This window comes from Euprymna scolopes, chromosome 39, assembly GCF_053919585.1.
Source record: "Euprymna scolopes isolate OS-2025 chromosome 39, ASM5391958v1, whole genome shotgun sequence".
NCBI lineage: Eukaryota > Metazoa > Mollusca > Cephalopoda > Sepiida > Sepiolidae > Euprymna > Euprymna scolopes.
Genome location: NC_136520.1, coordinates 6,217,748 through 6,240,250, shown reverse-complemented (window position 1 = coordinate 6,240,250; position 22,503 = coordinate 6,217,748).

Here is a 22,503-nt window from a genome sequence, read left to right as displayed (position 1 = left end):
TACAAACCCAGCAATCAGCAAAATCCCACCCCTACACAGAAGAGATCCTAAGTTATAAGAAAGCCTTCTACTCTAATAGTTTCTTCCCCAAAACTGCTAGACTTTGGAATTTCCTCCCAGGCTCCTGCTTCTCCAAGCGTACTAAAATACAAGTATTATGTAAATAGATATATTGCCGCTCAACTCCCTACAACTTTCGTGACTACATTAGAATGTCATAATTCAAAGTGGAGGTGAAGGATTAGATATTTTTTATATAAAACCAAATTTTTAAAAAGTCCAAATATAATTTTTCAGGGTCAAACTGTTTCAAAATATGCCAAATTCACGAAATTTGGCTTACAAAGGGCCAACCTGGCAAGTCTGCATTAACTCATAATTTGGAAATCTATTTTCATTAAAAATTAATTTTCTACCACCTCGTTTTTCATAATTTTTGGATATGTTACGAATTTCGACATGACGATTAAATAGATAACATTGGTTTTAATTAAAATTCAATATTTCGACTTTTCGATTTCGCTACAATTATGAAGAAGAACTTAAGTATTTTTGGAAAAAGTATTGTTATTTTTTGTGGGGGGAGGGGAACGTTTTTTAATGAAAGGCATCTTTATTAAGAAAACATGCTTATGGGTTTTTGCCATTTTAATCTAAGCTAGCATGGACGCCCGGCGTAGCCTGATCGTAAAATATGCTTAAATATGATATTTTGATTAAGGCAGATTTCATATATATTTCTATAGAGGCACTTTTCTATTGTCCTTATATGAAATAAAGTTGGGATTTCAGAAATAAAAAATAAAGCAATATAACATGCGTGGATCGAAACAAAAACTTATATATATATATATATATATATATATATATATATATATATATATATATATATATATATTGGTATATTTAGGCAGCATTTTTTCATTCAAGCAAATATTATTAAATACAACGGAGACGTTTTTTCTTATAATTCTTTTTTTAATTTTTCAATTTTTCGTATTGTCTTTTTTGGTTCAAAATCAAAAATATTAATAAAGGATCCATACATGTTGCTGTTACGAGCGCTTTCGATTCGTCCATGAATCATCATCAGGTGTTAAAAATACAGGATTGCGAAAATGAGGATTAAAAATGAAAACTAAAATATATATAGTCAGTGATGAGTTAAAATAAAAGTCGATTAAGAATAAAAGTCGATTAAAAATTCGAGTGTTAAAACCAGCAAGTTCGTAGACACCATGTACGAAGTCCGTCCAACACGGACTACGCAAGACATTTCAGAACGTTACTGCTTTTTTGAAATGCAATGTCATTTATATTAGGTTGAAGAGTTCTAATGTACAATGCTTCAAGAATCTTTAATTTTTTTACATTATTTTCCCGTTGTATAATTACAACTATGCACCTTAACGACACAAGCGCGATTTACAAACATTTAAAAAAAGAACATAGCTGTCCCCCCTCCAATGTTAGAAAGGTCCTCGTTGACAACACAAAAATTATACAAGGCGATCACGTGAGGGACGTCACAGCGGTGACGAGAGAATGAGGAAATAAATGTCGTTGTATAATTGACAAAAAGCTGAAGTTCTTTTCTATTGTTTGTCTGCTTTGCGACTGAGGCGACAACGTGTTGGTTCCTGGACAACGTTATTAATTCTTACGTCAAGAAGAAGCCTGTATTAATTCAGACGAACTGGCATGTAAGAAAAATTTAGAAGTTGTTTTTTTTTTTTTTTCAGAATTATGAAACGAAATTTGGTGGAATGATCATTTATTTTGGTCAAAATTTGACTTTATTATAAAAAAAAAAAATTAACGATTTTAAAAAATATTTTTTCTTTGAACTGAAGAGACCATTTTTTTTTTTTTTTTTTTCCATTCGTAGATTTAAGAATATTCTTGCTTTCTGAATTTTTTTAGATGATGATTGCTTATTCGTTTAGATGATGATTGCTTATTCGTTTAGATGATGATTGCTTATTCGTTTAGATGATGATTGCTTATTCGTTTAGATGATGATTGCTTATTCGTTTAGATGATGATTGCTTATTCGTTTAGATGATGATTGCTTATTCGTTTAGATGATGATTGCTTATTCGTTTAGATGATGATTGCTTATTCGTATTAAAAAAAAATATCGAAATTACTTAAGACCTCTATCTAGCCATGGCTGACAGAGCGAGAACATGCTACCCCCTTGAAGGAAATAAAGAGTTCCGCTCGAAATTCTGTCCGAGTTCCCGAGTTCGACGGAAACATTTCCAAGATACATCTGAAGAAGGTCGACAAGATACACCTGAAGAAGGTCGACAATATACAACTGAAGAAGGCCGGAGGTTACATCGACCGAGAAGTTGTAAAAATAACACTCAAGATAAGAGCAATGTTTTGATGAATCCAAATAAAACTTTTCTCGCCAAGTCTGAAAAAATAACTTGCTTATATTTTACAAAAAAAAATAGCGAAAAATAAAAAACAGCAGTAATAATTTGTCGCGCCTTTACTTGTCCTACCTCATTTTGTCGTGCCTAGATATCGTACTTCTGTCTTGCCTTACTTTGTCGCATATAAATTGTAAAACTGGCGTTCGTCTGTTTTAACAATGCTTAACAGCTGCTTACCATTTCAAACAAATGCAACGTTAAAAATGCGTTTGTGAAGGCGACTTTCGTAACAATTTGCTGATAATTTGCTCTTTAAGTTTCGCCGAAACAATCAAAACGGATGCGTTGACATTTCGGAAACGAACATTTAAAATTATAATTTGAGCCAAGAAAACCGAACCGAAAAGAAATTCTTTATTTTACTTGTCTAAATATTTGTACTCGTTAAATAAGGAAAAAAAAGAAAAAGCATGAAACCAGAAGTCTAATTTATCGTTGCCGTAGAAAAACAAAAGCCGAACTGTGTCGTCTATAAAAATTTGTTTATTGTTCTTTCCGCAAAAAAGAGGTCATCTGTTCTTGTTGCCCCATCGTTCCTCCCACAAAAAGGATCAATTTTCTCAAGCTTTACAATTGTTCTTCTCACAAAAACGGTCAATTTTCTCCACCATTCCCATTGTTCTCTCAAGAAAAAGGGGCCATCTTCTCCCGCTTTCTCATCGTCCTTTCCACAAAAGGGGATCACCTCAAGTTTTCCCATTGTTCTTCCCACCAAAAAAGGCCATCTTCTATAACTTCCCCCATTGTTGTTCTAAAAAAAGGGGGCATTTATTACGGCTTTCTCGTCGTCCTTTCCACAAAAAAGGCGACATTCTCTTTAACTTCCAACATATGTAATATGTCTTATGGATGTGATGTATGTGATGTGTGATATGTGTGAGGTATATGATCAGTGTGATGTATGTGATGTATATGATGTATATGATATATGTGAAATGTGTGATGTATGTGATATATGTGATGTATGTGAGGTATGTGATATGTATGATGTGTGTGATATGTGTGATGTATGTGATGTATGTGATATGTGTGATATGTGTGATGTATGTGATGTATATGATATGTGTGATGAGTGTAATGTATATGATATATGTGATATGTGTGATATATGTGATATATGTGATATGTGTGATGTATGTGATATGTGTGATGTATGTGATGTGTGTGATATGTGTGATGAGTGTGATGTATGTGATGTATGTGATATGTGTGATGTATGTGATGTATGTGATGTATGTGATGTATGTGATATGTGTGATGTATGTACTGTATGTGATATGTGTGATATGTGTGATATGTGTGATGTATGTGATATGTGTGATATCTGTGATATGTGTGATGTATGTGATGTGTGTGATATGTGTGACGAGTTTGATGTATGTGATATATGTGATATGTGTGATGTATGTGATATATGTGATATGTGTGATGTATGTGATATATGTGATATGTGTGATCTATGTGATATGTGTGATATCTGTGATGTATGTGATGTGTGTGATATGTGTGATAGGTGTGATGTATGGGATGTGTGTGATATGTGTGATGAGTGTGATGTGTGGGATGTGTGTGATATGTGTGATGAGTGTGATGTGTGTGATATATGTGATATGTGTTATGCATGAGATATGCGTGATATGTGGGATGTATGTGATATATGTGATATGTGTGATGTATGTGATGTGTGTGATATGTGTGATGTATGTGATGTATGTGATGTGTGTGATATCAGTGATGAGTGTGATGTGTGTGATATATGTGATATGGGTGATGTATGTCATATGTGTGACGTATGTGATATGTGTGATATGTGTGCTGTATGTGATGTATGTGATATGTGTGATGAGTGTGATGTATGTGATATATTTGATATGTGTGATGTATGTGATATATGTGATATGTGTGATGTATGTGATATGTGTAATGTACGTGATATGTGTGATATGTGTGATGTATGTGATTTGTGTGATATGTGTGATGTATGTGATGTATGTGATATATGTGATATGTGTTATGTATGTGATGTGTGTGATATATGTGATATATGTGATATGTGTGATGTATGTGATATATGTGATATGTGTGATGTATGTGATATGTGTTATGTATGTGATGTGTGTGATATGTGTGATGAGTGTGATGTATGTGATGTGTGTGATATGTGTGATGAGTGTGATGTGTGTGATATATGTGATATGCGTGATGTATGTGATATGTGTGATGTATGTGATATGTGTGATATGTGTGATGTATGTGACGAGTGTGATGTATGTGATATATGTGATATGTGTGATGTATGTGATATATGTGATGATATGTGTGATGTATGCGGTATGTGTGATGTGTGTGATGTATGTGATGTATGTGATGTATGTGATGTGTGTGATGTATGTGATATGTGTGATGTATGTGATGTATGTGATGTATGTGACATGTGTGATGTATGTGATGTCTGTTATATGTGTGATATGTGTGATGTATGTTATATGTGTGATATGTGTGATATGTGTGATGTGTGTGATATGTGTGACGAGTGTGATGTATGTGATATATGTGATATGTGTGATGTATGTGATATGTGTGATATGTGTGATGTATGTGATATGTGTGATGTATGTGATATGTGTGATATGTGTGATGTATGTGATGTGTGTGATATGTGTGACGAGTGTGATGTATGTGATATATGTGATATGTGTGATGTATGTGATATATGTGATATGTGTGATGTATGCGGTATGTGTGATGTGTGTGATGTATGTGATGTATGTGATGTATGTGATGTGTGTGACGTATGTGATATGTGTGATGTGTGTGATGTATGTGATGTATGTGATATGTGTGATGTATGTGATGTATGTGATATGTGTGATATGTGTGATGTATGTGATATGTGTGATATGTGTGATGTATGTGATGTGTGTGATATGTGTGACGAGTGTGATGTATGTGATATATGTGATATGTGTGATATATGTGATATATGTGATATGTGTGATGTATGTTATATATGTGATATGTGTGATGTATGTGATATGTGTGATATATGTGATGTGTGTGATATGTGTGATGAGTGTGATGTATGTGATGTGTGTGATATGTGAGATGAGTGTGATGTGTGTGATATATGTGATATGTGTGATGTATGTGATATGTGTAATGTATGTGATATGTGTTATATGTGTGATGTATGTGATGTGTGTGATATGTGTGATGTATGTGATGTATGTGATATATGTGATATGTGTTATGTATGTGATGTATGTGATATATGTGATATATGTTATATGTGTGATGTATGTGATATATGTGATATGTGTGATGTATGTGATATGTGTCTGATGTATGTGATGTGCGTGATATGTGTGATGAGTGTGATGTATGTGATGTGTGTGATATGTGTGATGAGTGTGATGTATGTGATATATGTGATATGCGTGATGTATGTGATATGTGTGATGTATGTGATATGTGTGATATGTGTGATGTATATGATGTATGTGATATGTGTTATTTATGTGATGTGTGTGATATGTGTGATGTATGTGATGTGTGTGATATGTGTGATGTATGTGATGTGCGTGATATGTGTGATGAGTGTGATGTATGTGATGCATGTGATATCTGTGAGATATGTGATGTGTGTGATATGTGTGATGTATGTGATGTATGTGATATGTGTGATGAGTGTGATGTATGTGATATATGTGATATGTGTGATGTATGTGATATATGTGATATGTGTGATGTATGTGATATATGTGATATGTGTGATGTATGTGATATATGTGATATGTGTGATGTATGCGATATATGTGATACGTGTGATGTATGTGATATGTGTGATATGTGTGATATGTGATATATGTGATATATGTGATGTATGTGATATATGTGATATGTGTGATGTATGTGATATATGTGACATGTGTCATGTATGTGATATATGTGATATGTGTGATGTATGTGTTATATGTGATATGTGTGATGTATGTGATATGTGTGATATGTGTGATGTATATGATATGTTTGATGAGTGCGGTGTGTGTGATATTTGTGATGTATGTGATGTATGTGATATGTGTGATATGTGTGATGTATGTGATGTATGTGATATATGTAATATGTGTGATGTATGTGATATATGTGATATGTGTATGTATGTGATATATTCGATATGTGTGATGTATGTGATATGTGTGATGTATTTGATATGTTTGACGTGAGTGACATGTGTAATGTATGTTATATGTGTGACGTGTGTGATATGTGTGATGTATGTGATGTGTGTGATATATGTGATGAGTGTGATGTATGTGATATGTGTGATATGTGTGATGAGTGTGATGTATGTTATGTGTGTGATATGTATGATGTATGTGATGAGTGTGATGTATGTGATGTGTGTGATGTGTGTGATGTATGTGATATGTGTGATATATGTGATGTTGTGATATGTGTGAGGTATATGATGAGTGTGATGTATGTGATGTGGGTCATGTGTGTGATGTATATGAGGTATGTGGTGTGTGTGATATATGTGATATGTGTGATGTATGTTATATATGTGATGTATGTGAGGTAGGTGATACGTGTGATGTGTGTGATTTGGGTGAAGTTTGAAATATGTCTAGAGTATATGATGTATGTGAAGGTCGTGATGTATATGCTTTGTCATGTATGCCATGTATGTTGTATGTGTGATGTATGTGATATGTTTAATGTGAGCAATGGATTTGATGTATGTGATGTGTTTAATGTGTATGTTGTATGTGATACGTGATGTTTGTGATATATCTGATACATGTGATGTGTGTGATGAGTGAAATGTATGTGATGCGTGTGATTATGTGATACATGCGATTTGTGTATTGTGTGATATATGTGATATGTGGATGCATATGCTTTGTCTTTTGTATGTGATGTGAGTTATGTATGTGATGTGCGTAATGTGTGTGTTGTGTGTGATGTGGCTGATGTATGTGATATAAGTGATGTGGTTTATGTGTGTGATGTATGTGAGGTATATGATGTTTGTTATGTATGTGATGTTTATAACGGATGTGATGTATGTTATTATATGATGTATGATGCGATGTGTGTTATGTGTTTGAAGTATGTGATGTATATGATGTATGTGATTTATGTGATGTATGTGGTGTGTGTTATTTATGTGATGTATTCGATTTATGTGATGTATGTGCTGGGTGTGGTATAGGAGATTTATCTGAGGTGTGTAATAAGTGTTATGTGTATAATGTATGTAAATATGAAGAGATGTGTGTGATGTTAGTGACGTGTGTGATGTAGTGATGTGTGTAATGTGTGTGATGTATGTGATACATGTGATGTATGCCATTCGTGTGATGTATGCGATGTGTGTAATGTATGCGATGTATGTGCTGTATGTAATGTGTGTGATCTTTGTGATGTGTGTTATGCATGTGATGCATTTGATTCATGTGATGTATGTGATATGCGTTTTGTGTGCAATGTATGTGTGTATGTGATGTGGAATATGCGTGTCATGTGTGATGCATCTGCTGTTTATGTTGTATGTGATGTATGTGATGTGTGTTATGTATGTGTTATGTGTCTGATGTATGTGATGTGTGTACTGTGTGTAATGTGTGTGCTGAGTGTGATGTATGTGAAGTATGTTATGAGTGCGCTGTGTGTGATTTGTGTGATGTACGCTATATCTGTGATGTATGCGATGTATACGATGTATGTGATGTGTGTCGTGTGTGTAGTGTGTGATGTATGCAATATGTGCGATATATGTGTTGTGTGTGCTGTGTGCAATGGATAATGTAATGTGTGTGATGCGTGTTCTGTGTGTGATGTATGTGATGAGTATAATGTGCGTGATATATATAATGTATGTGATGTATATAATATATGCGATGTGTTTGATATATGTGATATGTGTGATGTGATCTGTGTGATGTATGTGTGTGTGATATACGCGATGTATATGATGTATATAATGCGTGTGATGCACGTTACGTATATGATGCATATGATGTGTGTGGTGCATATGATGTATGTGATGTATGTGATTTGTGCGATGTGTGTGATGTATGTAATGTATGATATAATGTGCGTGATGTTAGTGATGTGTGTGATATATGTTATTTGTGTTATGTGTGTGAGGCACGTGATGTTTTTGATGTATGTTTTGTTTGCGATGTGTGTGATGTATATGATGTATGTGATGTCCGTGTTATGTGTGTGCTGCGTATGATGTATGTAAGATGTTTGACGTATGTTATGTACGAGATGTGTGTAATGTGTGTAATGTATGTGAAGTCCATCCATGCTTCTGTTCAGTCTTGAAAGACAAAAGATAACCCTGTGCAATTGTGAGGCAAGGGTTGCACAATCCCAACCACACATCTCCTAAATCGGCAAGGAGAAGACCAGGACGACTGGAAACAATGCCGAGATAAGCAGAGAGCATATACAACACCTGAAAGTCCCAAATCGTCACCCATTTAGTACTGACCAGGTTCAACGTTGCTTAACTGCGCTTATCCAGCGGGAATCGGTGTGTCAACGTGATTATGCCGTATGTGCTGTATGTAATATGTGTGATAAAGGCAATGTATGTGATTTGTGTGATGTGCGTGATGTGCGTGATGTATATGATGTGTGATGCATGTGATACATGTAATGTGTGTAATATATGTGATGTATGTAATATATGTGATGTGTGTGATACATGTGATGTGTGTAATATATGTGATGTGTGTGATATATGTGATGTGTGTAATATATGTGATGTGTCTGATATATGTGATGTGTGTAATATATGTGATGTGTGTAATATATGTGATGTGTGTGATACATGTGATGTGTGTAATATATGTGATGTGTGTGATATATGTGATGTGTGTAATATATGTGATGTGTCTGATATATGTGATGTATGTAATATATGTGATGTGTGTGATACATGTGATGTGTGTGATACATGTGATGTGTTTAATATATGTGATGTGTGTGATATATGTGATGTGTGTAATATATGTGATGTGTGTAATATATGTGATGTGTGTGATACATGTGATGTGTGTAATATATGTGATGTGTGTGATATATGTGACGTGTCTTATATATGTGATGTGTGTGATATATGTGATGTATGTGATATATGTGATGTGTGTAATATATGTGATGTGTATAATATATGTGATGCGTGTAATATATGTGATGTGTGTGATATATGTGATGTGTGTAGTATATGTGATGTGTGTGATATATGTGATGTGTGTAATATATATGATATGTATGATATATGTGGTGTGTGCGATCTATTTTATATGTGTGATGCGTGCGATGTGTGTGGTATGTGTGTGATGTATGTACTGTGTATTTTGTATGTGATTTATGTCATGTATGTGATATGTGTGCTGATTTGGATGTATGTGATGTATGTATGTATGTATTGTGTGATGTATGTGATGTGTTGGATGTACGTCATACGTGATGTGTTTGATGAATGTGATTAATGTTATGTGTGTGATGTATGCGATACATGTAATGTATGTAATGTACGTGATGTGTGTGATGTGTGTGATGTGAGTGATGCGAGTGATGTTTGTGACGTATGTGATGTTCTTGATGTATTTGATGTTTATGATGCATGCAATTCTGTGATGTATGTGCTGTGTATGTTGTATGTGATATATGTGATGTGTGATGTATGTGCTGTTTGTGATAAAGTAATGTATGTGATATATGTGATGTATATGCTGGGTGTTATGTATGTGATGTATCTGATATATGTGATGTGTGTAATGTTTGTAATGTGTATGCTGAGTGTGATGTATGTGATGTATGTTATGTGTGCGCTGTGTGTGATATATGTGATGTATATATATATATATATATATATATATATATATATATATTATAAACCTACAATATACCGACCGATGTTTCAAACCCTGTATGTAACAATACCGCAAGCGTAAAGGAAAAATACATTTCAAAAATGTAATAGACTCAATTAATTTTGGTGTTTATTTTTTTCTGATATCGTTTTTTTTAATGACATGTGACATGTGTATTTATTTCTGTTTGTCTGTGAAACTGTCTATGTGTGCTTTTTTTTCGATGTGTATAGATATGTGTTTGTTGTCAAACAAGAGGTGCTGGATTGAAGGAGTAAATCAAAAATTGTCTCTTACAATGTGATTTTATTATTTGTATTGAACTATGTAGTACAATATTACTTTCTGAATATTTATTAATTTATATAATTTGTGTCAGTTTGATATTTAAAATACATATATATGTTACTAATCTTATATATGCTACGCCTTATTTTTTCCTGGTTAAAAAACTATTTTTGCGTTATCAAAAAATATCGGCTTTATGCAAAAATATTTGTTAATAAAATTTAATTCCTCATTCTGTGGAATTACCAAGGATTCTAGTAGTTATGATTAATGTGTATTCATAGACAAATAATAATTAAAAAAATAGTTCTAACATGTAAAATTGCTAAAGATTTGAAGCAAATCAAACTCAAGAAAGAAAGCTTATAAAATGATTCATGATTTTTTTAAGTAGCAAAACATTAAATATTAGCAGAAAAAAAACGCTTGAGCAAGCATGAAAGACGATCATCCTCAACTTCAGAGATGAAAAAGAAATAGCCATTACATATGGCATACAAACAAAAAAACGAATATGCTACTTCCTAGCATCGTATAACACACATAACATACATAACACACATCACATACATAACACACATCACATACATAACACAAATAACATACATAACACACATCACATACATAACACACATAACACATCACATACATAACACACATCATATACATCACACACATCACATACATCACATACATAACACACATCACATACATAACACACATCACATACATAACATACATCACATACATAACAAACATCACACACATAACACACATCACATACATAACACACATCACATACATAACATACATAACACACATCACATACATAACACGCATCACATACATAACACACATCACATACATAACATACATAACACACATCACATACATCACACACATAACACACATTACATACATAACACACATCACATAAATCACATACATAACACACATCACATACATAATACACATCACATACATAGCACACATCACACACATCACATACATAACACACATCACATACATCACATACATAACACACATAACATACATAACACACATCACATACATAACACACATCACATACATCACATACATCACATACATAACACACATCGCATACATAATACACATCACATACATAACACACATCAAATACATTACATACATAACACACATCACATACATAACACACATCACATACATAACACACATCACATAAATAACACACATCACATACATCATATATATAACACACATCACATACATAACACACATCACATACATAACACACATCACATACATAACACACATCACATACATCACATACATAACACACGTCACATACATAACACACATCAGATACATAACACACATCACATAAATAACACACATCACATACATCACATACATAACACACATCACATACATAACACACATCACATACATAACACACATCAAATACATCACATACATAACACACATCACATACATAACACACATCAAATACATCACATACATAACACACATCACATAAAAAACACACATCACATAAATAACACACATCACATACATCACATATATAACACACATCACATACATAACACACATCACATACATAACACACATCACATAAATAACACACATCACATACATCACATATATAACACACATAACATACATAACAGACATCACATATATAACACACATCACATACATAATACACATCACATACATCATATACATAACACACATCACGTATATAACACACATCAGATACATACCACACATCACATACATAACACACATCACATACATAACACACATCACATACATAACACACATCACATACATCACACACATCACATACATCAGACACATCACATACATCAACACATCACATACATAACACACATACCATACATCAACACATCACATACATAACACACATCACATACATAACACACATCACATACATAACACACATCACATACATCAACACATCACATACATAACACACATCACATACATAACACACATCACATACATCACACACATCACATACATAACACACATCATACACATCACATACATAACACACATCATACACATCACATACATAACACACATCACACACATCGCATACATCACATACATAACACACATCACATACATAACACACATCACATACATAACACACATCACATACATCAACACATCACATACATAACACACATCACATACATAACACATATCACATACATAACACACATAACATACATAACACACATCACATACATAACACACATCACACACATAAAACACATCACATACATAACACACATCACACACATAACACACATCACACACATAACACACATCACATACATCACATACATAACACACATCACATACATAACACACATCACATACATAACATACATAACACACATAACACACATCACATACATAACACACATCACATACATAACACACATCGCACAAATAACACACATCACATACATAACACACATCACACACATCACATACATAACACACATCACATACATAACACACATCACATACATAACATACATAACACACATCACATACATAACACACATCACATACATAACATACATCACATACATAACAAACATCACACACATAACACACATCACATACATAACACACATCACATACATAACATACATAACACACATCACATACATAACACACATCACATAAATAACATACATTACATACATAACAAACATCACACACATAACACACATCACATACATAACACACATCACATACATAACCTACATAACACACATCACATACATAACACACATCACATACATAACACACATCACATACATAACATACATAACACGCATCACATACATCACACACATCACATACATAACACACATCATACACATCACATACATAACACACATCAGACACATCACATACATAAAACACATCACACACATCACATACATCACATACATAACACACATCACATGCATAACACACATAACATACGTAACACACATCACATACATCAACACATCACATACATAACACACATCACATACATAACACATATCACATACATAGCACACAGCACATACATAACACACATCACATACATAACACACATCACATACATAACACACATCACATACATAACACACATCACATACATAACATACATAACACACATAACACACATCAAATACATAACACACATCACATACATAACACACATCGCACAAATAACACACATCACATACATAACACACATCACACACATCACATACATAACACACATCACATACATAACACACATCACATACATAACATACATAACACACATCACATACATAACACACATCACATACATAATATACATAACACACATCACATACATAACACACATCACATACATCACATACATAACACACATCACATACATAACACACATCACATACATAACACACATCACATACATAACATACATAACACACATCACATATATAACACACATCACATACATAACATACATAACACACATCACATACATAACACACATCACATACATAACACACATCACATACATAACACACATCACATACATCACATGCATAACACACATCACATACATCACATACATAACACACATGACATACATAACACACATCACATACATAACACACATCACATACATCACATATATAACACACATCACATACATAACAGACATCACATACATAACACACATCACATACATAACACACATCACACACATCACATACATGAACACATCACATACATAACACACATCACATACATAACACACATAACATACATAACACACATCACATACATAACATACATCACATACATAACAAACATCACATACATAACATACATCACATACATAACAAACATCACACACATAACACAAATCACATACATAACACACATCACATACATAACATACATAACACACATCATACACATCACATACATAACACACATCAGACACATCACATACATAAAACACATCACACACATCACATACATCACATACATAACACACATCACATGCATAACACACATAACATACATAACACACATCACATACATCAACACATCGCATACATAACACACATCACATACATTACACATATCACATACATAACACACATCACATACATAACACACATCACATACATAACACACATCACATACATAACACACATCACATACAAAACATACATAACACACATAACACACATCAAATACATAACACACATCACATACATAACACACATCGCACAAATAACACACATCACATACATAACACACATCACACACATCACATACATAACACACATCACATACATAACACACATCACATACATAACATACATAACACACATCACATACATAACACACATCACATACATAACATACATAACACACATCACATACATAACACACATCACATACATCACATACATAACACACATAACATACATAACACACATCACATACATAACACACATCACATACATCACATACATAACACACATCACATACATAACACACATCACATACATAACATACATAACACACATCACATACATAACACACATCACATACATAACACACATCACATACATCACATACATAACACACATCACATACATCACATACATAACACACATGACATACATAACACACATCACATACATAACACACATCACATACATCACATATATAACACACATCACATACATAACAGACATCACATACATAACACACATCACATACATAACACACATAACATACATAACACACATCACATACATAACACACATCACACACATCACATACATGAACACATCACATACATAACACACATCACATACATAACACACATAACATACATAACACACATCACATACATAACATACATCACATACATAACAAACATCACACACATAACACACATCACATACATAACACACATCACATACATAACATACATAGCACACATCACATACATAACACACATCGCATACATAACATACATCACATACATAACAAACATCACACACATAACACAAATCACATACATAACACACATCACATACATAACATACATAACACACATCACATACATAACACACATCACATACATAACACGCATCACATACATAACACACATCACATACATAACATACATAACACACATCACATACATAACACACATCACATACATAACACACATCATACACATCACATACATAACACACATCACACACATCACGTACATCACATACATAACACACATCACATGCATAACACACATCACAGACATAACACACATCACATACATCAACACATCACATACATAACACACATCACATACATAACACATATCACATACATAACACACATAACATACATAACACACATCACATACATAACACACATAACATACATAACACACATCACATACATAACACACATCACATACATAACATACATAACACACATAACACACATCAAATACATAACACACATCACATACATAACACATATCGCACAAATAACACACATCACATACATAACACACATCACATACATAACACACATCACATACATAACATACATAACACACATCACATACATAACACACATCACATACATAACATACATAACACACATCACATACATAACACACATCACATACATCACATACATAACACACATCACATACATAACACACATCACATACATAACACACATCACATACATCACATACATCACATACATAACACACATCACATACATAACACACATCACATACATCACATACATAACACACATCACATACATAACACACATCACATACATAACACACATCACATACATCACATACATAACACACATCACATACATCACATACATAACACGCATCACATACATAACACACATCACATACATAACGCACATCACATACATCACATACATAACACACATCACATACATAACACTCATCACATACATAACACACATCACATACATCACATACATAACACACATCACATACATAACACACATCACATACATAACACACATCACATACATCACATACATAACACACATAACATACATAACATACATCACATACATAACACACATCACATACATAACACACATCACATACATAACACACATCACATACATAACATACATAACACATCACATACATAACACACATCACATACATAACATACATAACACACATCACATACATAACACACATCACATACATCACATACATAACACACATCACATACATAACATACATAACACACATCACATACATAACACACATCACACACATCACATACATCAACACATCACATACATAACACACATCACATACATAACACACATAACATACATAACACACATCACATACATAACATACATAACACACATCACATACATAACATACATAACACACATCACATACATAACACACATCACATACATAACACACATCACACACATCACATACATAACACACATCACATACATAACACACATCACATACATAACACACATCACATACATAACATACATAACACACATAACACACATCACATACATAACACACATCACATACATAACACACATCACATACATAACACACATCACATACATTACATACATAACACACATAACACACATCACATACATAACACACATCACATACATAACACACATCACATACATCACATACATCACATACATAACACACATCACATACATAACACACATCACATACATCACATACATAACACACATCACATACATAACACACATCACATACATAACACACATCACATACATCACATACATAACACACATCACATACATCACATACATAACACGCATCACATACATAACACACATCACATACATAACACACATCACATACATCACATACATAACACACATCACATACATAACACTCATCACATACATAACACACATCACATACATCACATACATAACACACATCACATACATAACACACATCACATACATAACACACATCACATACATCACATACATAACACACATAACATACATAACATACATCACATACATAACACACATCACATACATAACACACATCACATACATAACACACATCACATACATAACATACATAACACATCACATACATAACACACATCACATACATAACATACATAACACACATCACATACATAACACACATCACATACATCACATACATAACACACATCACATACATAACATACATAACACACATCACATACATAACACACATCACACACATCACTATCATCAACACATCACATACATAACACACATCACATACATAACACACATAACATACATAACACACATCACATACATAACATACATAACACACATCACATACATAACATACATAACACACATCACATACATAACACACATCACATACATAACACACATCACACACATCACATACATAACACACATCACATACATAACACACATCACATACATAACACACATCACATACATCACATATATCACATACATAACACACATCACATACATAACACACATCACATACATCAAATACATAACACACATCACATACATAACACACATCACATACATAACACACATCACATACATCACATACATAACACACATCACATACATCACATACATAACACACATAACATACATAACACACATCACATACATAACACACATCACATACATCACATACATAACACACATCACATACATAACACACATCACATACATAACACACATCACATACATCACATACATAACACACATCACATACATAACACACATCACATACATAACACACATCACATACATCACATACATAACACACATAACATACATAACATACATCACATACATAACACACATCACATACATCAACACATCACATACATAACACACATCACATACATAACATACATAACACACATCACATACATAACACACATCACATACATAACATACATAACACACATCACATACATAACACACATCACATACATCACATACATAACACACATCACATACATAACATACATAACACACATCACATACATAACACACATCACACACATCACATACATCAACACATCACATACATAACACACATCACATACATAACACACATAACATACATAACACACATCACATACATAACATACATAACACACATCACATACATAGCATACATAACACACATCACATACATAACACACATCACATACATAACACACATCACACACATCACATACATAACACACATCACATACATAACACACATCACATACATAACATACATAACACACATAACACACATCACATACATAACACACATCACATACATAACACACATCACATACATAACACACATCACATACATTACATACATAACACACATAACACACATCACATATATAACACACATCACATACATAACACACATCACATACATCAGATACGTAAGACTACTAGAGATAACACCTATTTTTTAATCATTATTATTATTAATATAATCGTTCTAAACCCATTTTGTTTTTACTATTTTTCAAAACGTTATCCTTCTACTTTATATTCATACAAACATTTATTTCAACTAGAATTTAATTTCAAACAACCAATTTATCCTAGGCTAGCAAGGTTATCTAACATCGTCCGTTATTGCTTATGTTTTAGTACGTTGCTGGTTTTATGCAATTCCAGGGGGTCCACACTTCAAGGCTTTGTCTCTTTGATAAGGGTAACTTTATTGCTAATCGCCTGAGGTGCCTCTACTGTAGAATACCGACGTGGTTGCTAAAGTATTTTTGCAAACCAGAGCGCTTCTCCTCAAGAGCACTGGCTCTTCAATACCACTCCAGACCTTAGTGTCTACTATTCTCGTTTGCATCACAAAAGATAAACAAGTACTAACTCATAGTAAGTGCTCGACTGAGCTTCAATTTATAGTCACCCCCTCCCCCACCAAACTTTCTCTAAAAGCACCTGTCCAGCTACAAAAACTACCAACAATTCCCCCGCTCTCTATCTGTGCCTTTATCTAAATGCAAATACCAAGAACAAACTTTCTTTCCTGGAAGTTGTCTACCTAACCACCTTATACTCATTAACCCTTATCCTTGAGTGAATTTCATGCCTTGATAAGTGGTGACTTCCTTGTAAGAAAATGATAACATAAACACAAAAATGTGGCGAAAAACGGACAGCCAAACCAATTCATCATTATATCATAGGAATATTAATACTTTATTGTTAGCATTGGTTTCCCCGATATTTTTGTTGTCAGAATTTTTACTAGGAAGCCATCTGAACCATGTGAAGGTTGCCAACATTCTAACTGAAAGTGATTTTTGTGGAACGAGCAGGATTCGAACTTGCAACATCCAGATCGTCAGTCTGCATCGTGTTAAGAGTTAATTAGTTATTATCGATCTATCTGTCTATCTATCTATTTATCTATCTATTAATGATATTCTTAAAATAGTTTATATTGGGAGTTATTTATTGTTTATAGAATAAAGTGTACCAATGGGTTTTAGCTGAGGATGTTTACATAAATTAGCTAGGATAAAAAAAAAATTACCTTAGGCAGGCAGACGTGGAAAATTCGTACATTGAGAGACGTGATCTTTTCAGTGATGACCTAACGAAACTGAGGTCCAAAAGTCGGGAAATTTAGTCGAAGAGTTTGAGTTTGGTCACGGAAGTGAACAAACGTGCTTCAAGCCAGGAAGCGAGGCTGTAAAGAACAAGCATGTCGACACGTAATCCAGACTCCTTGTGAAGACCATTTGAGACAGCTGAAATAAATTTATATTTTAAAAATATAAAGTGTTGTTCTGTGGTTTCACAAAAGAAGGAAGAACAGAGGTCTCAATTGGTTATGGTGTTGGTCATTTCATGTTTTGTCACAGAGCCCAGCAGTGAAGATAGAAAAGGAGAAAAAAAAGGTATGAAGCATATATTATTCTTTTTATAAAAAACGATACCTTTAAATAAATATGAATTGTAATATATGCCCCTCTGATAACTCTCTGGTACAACATGACTCAGTTTATACATCGATATCATATCCTCTGGCTAAACAACAGTGCATATCATTTATGCGTTTATAACGGGTGCCGTTATAAGAACAATATCTCTCACCCACTATACAACAGTCGTTAACCACTTAACCATCGTTGTAGCAGAGCGCGTATGAGTGGAATCAACCAGCAGCAAAGGATTCCCAGCAAATTAGGAAGTGTGCGCGAGAAGAAGGAAAAAGGAGGAGAAAATGCAACACGTGCTTGGAGAAAAACAAAGTTGGCGTCAAAGGGAATGGACGTGTAAAAATGCAGGTGAGAAATGACTAGCTGTGGCTGGCGTGAAGTCGGAGAAGAAAAGCGTACACCAGGCGAGATGGACGATGGTGAGGGACGGGTTAGGGTTAGGGTTAGGGTTAGGTGAGGGACGTCTGAGTGCTGCTGAAAGTAACGGTAATTAAAACGTTTTGTAAAGAATCAAAAATGCTCAGGTTTTCATTTGTTTGATTTTATTTGCTTCCCTACTGAGCAAATAAGGCACAAGGCCGTTTTTTTTTAATGTGGAGAGTGAAGGGGAAATGGGGACAAACTCCCCGGGGAGTAGGGGAGCTGGATAGTGACAATTGGTATGAAGGGATGACCCTATAGTGACCAATAACTGATTGATAAAGAGCAATGGTCTTATATAGGGTGACCCAATAAAACGGGCCCCGTATACACTTTATTAATTAGAGTTGGGGCCGTTTTTTTGGGGGGGTCACCCTGTATGTAGGGTCTTTTTTTTTTTTACACAGTGATCACCACTTATCAAGGCCCGGAAGCCACTCAGGGATAAGGGTTATTGCAAGTGCATTACGTTAGTGTGGAGATTTGATGAAGTGTTTACTTAAGGGGGCGGTTCATTAGGAATTTGTTAACGTTGGACTTGAAGACATCCAAGTTGTAGTCCGGTGGGTTGCCGCCACATATGATCTTTGAGATTCATGCCCAGTCCCCGCATGGGCCGGGCGAAACTTCAAAACAGATTTTCATTTGTATTCCTGTTTCAGTTTTTTTTTTTGTTTTTTTTTTACATAGGCATCACCACATTATCAAGGCCCAGATGCCACTCAAGGATAAGGGTTAAAGAGTGTACAGTAGAAATTGGACAATATAGTAATCATTAGTAATGAAAATTTGGTAAATTTGATAACTTATATGGAACGGCTCATCAAGAACTTATTTACTTTAGACTTGAACACAACCATATTGTAGTCAGCCGGAAAGCAGGAAATCGGAAGACAATTCCACAGGCGTGCAGTTCTAAGAAAGAAGCTTTGTTCATGAAATCTACGTTTAGGTTTAGACACAGATAAAGAGTGGGGGGAATTATTGATAGTGTTTACAGCTAGACGAGTGTTTCTTGTGAAAGTTTGGCGAGGGGGGACCATAGATTGAAGCTCAGTTGAACACTTTCCATGAAAATAACGATACATCAGAGACAAACTCGCAACATCTCTTCTGTGCGATAGAGGTTGCAAGGAGGAGAAAAGGACATCTCCTACGAGGCTACGAAGTCTATTTTGAACTCTACCAAGGCAGGACAAGTCCTTTCTAGCAGCTCCTGCCCAGATGTGGCAACAGTATTCCATCCTTGGACGTACCTGGCTCTTATATAGATAGAGAATAGCATCA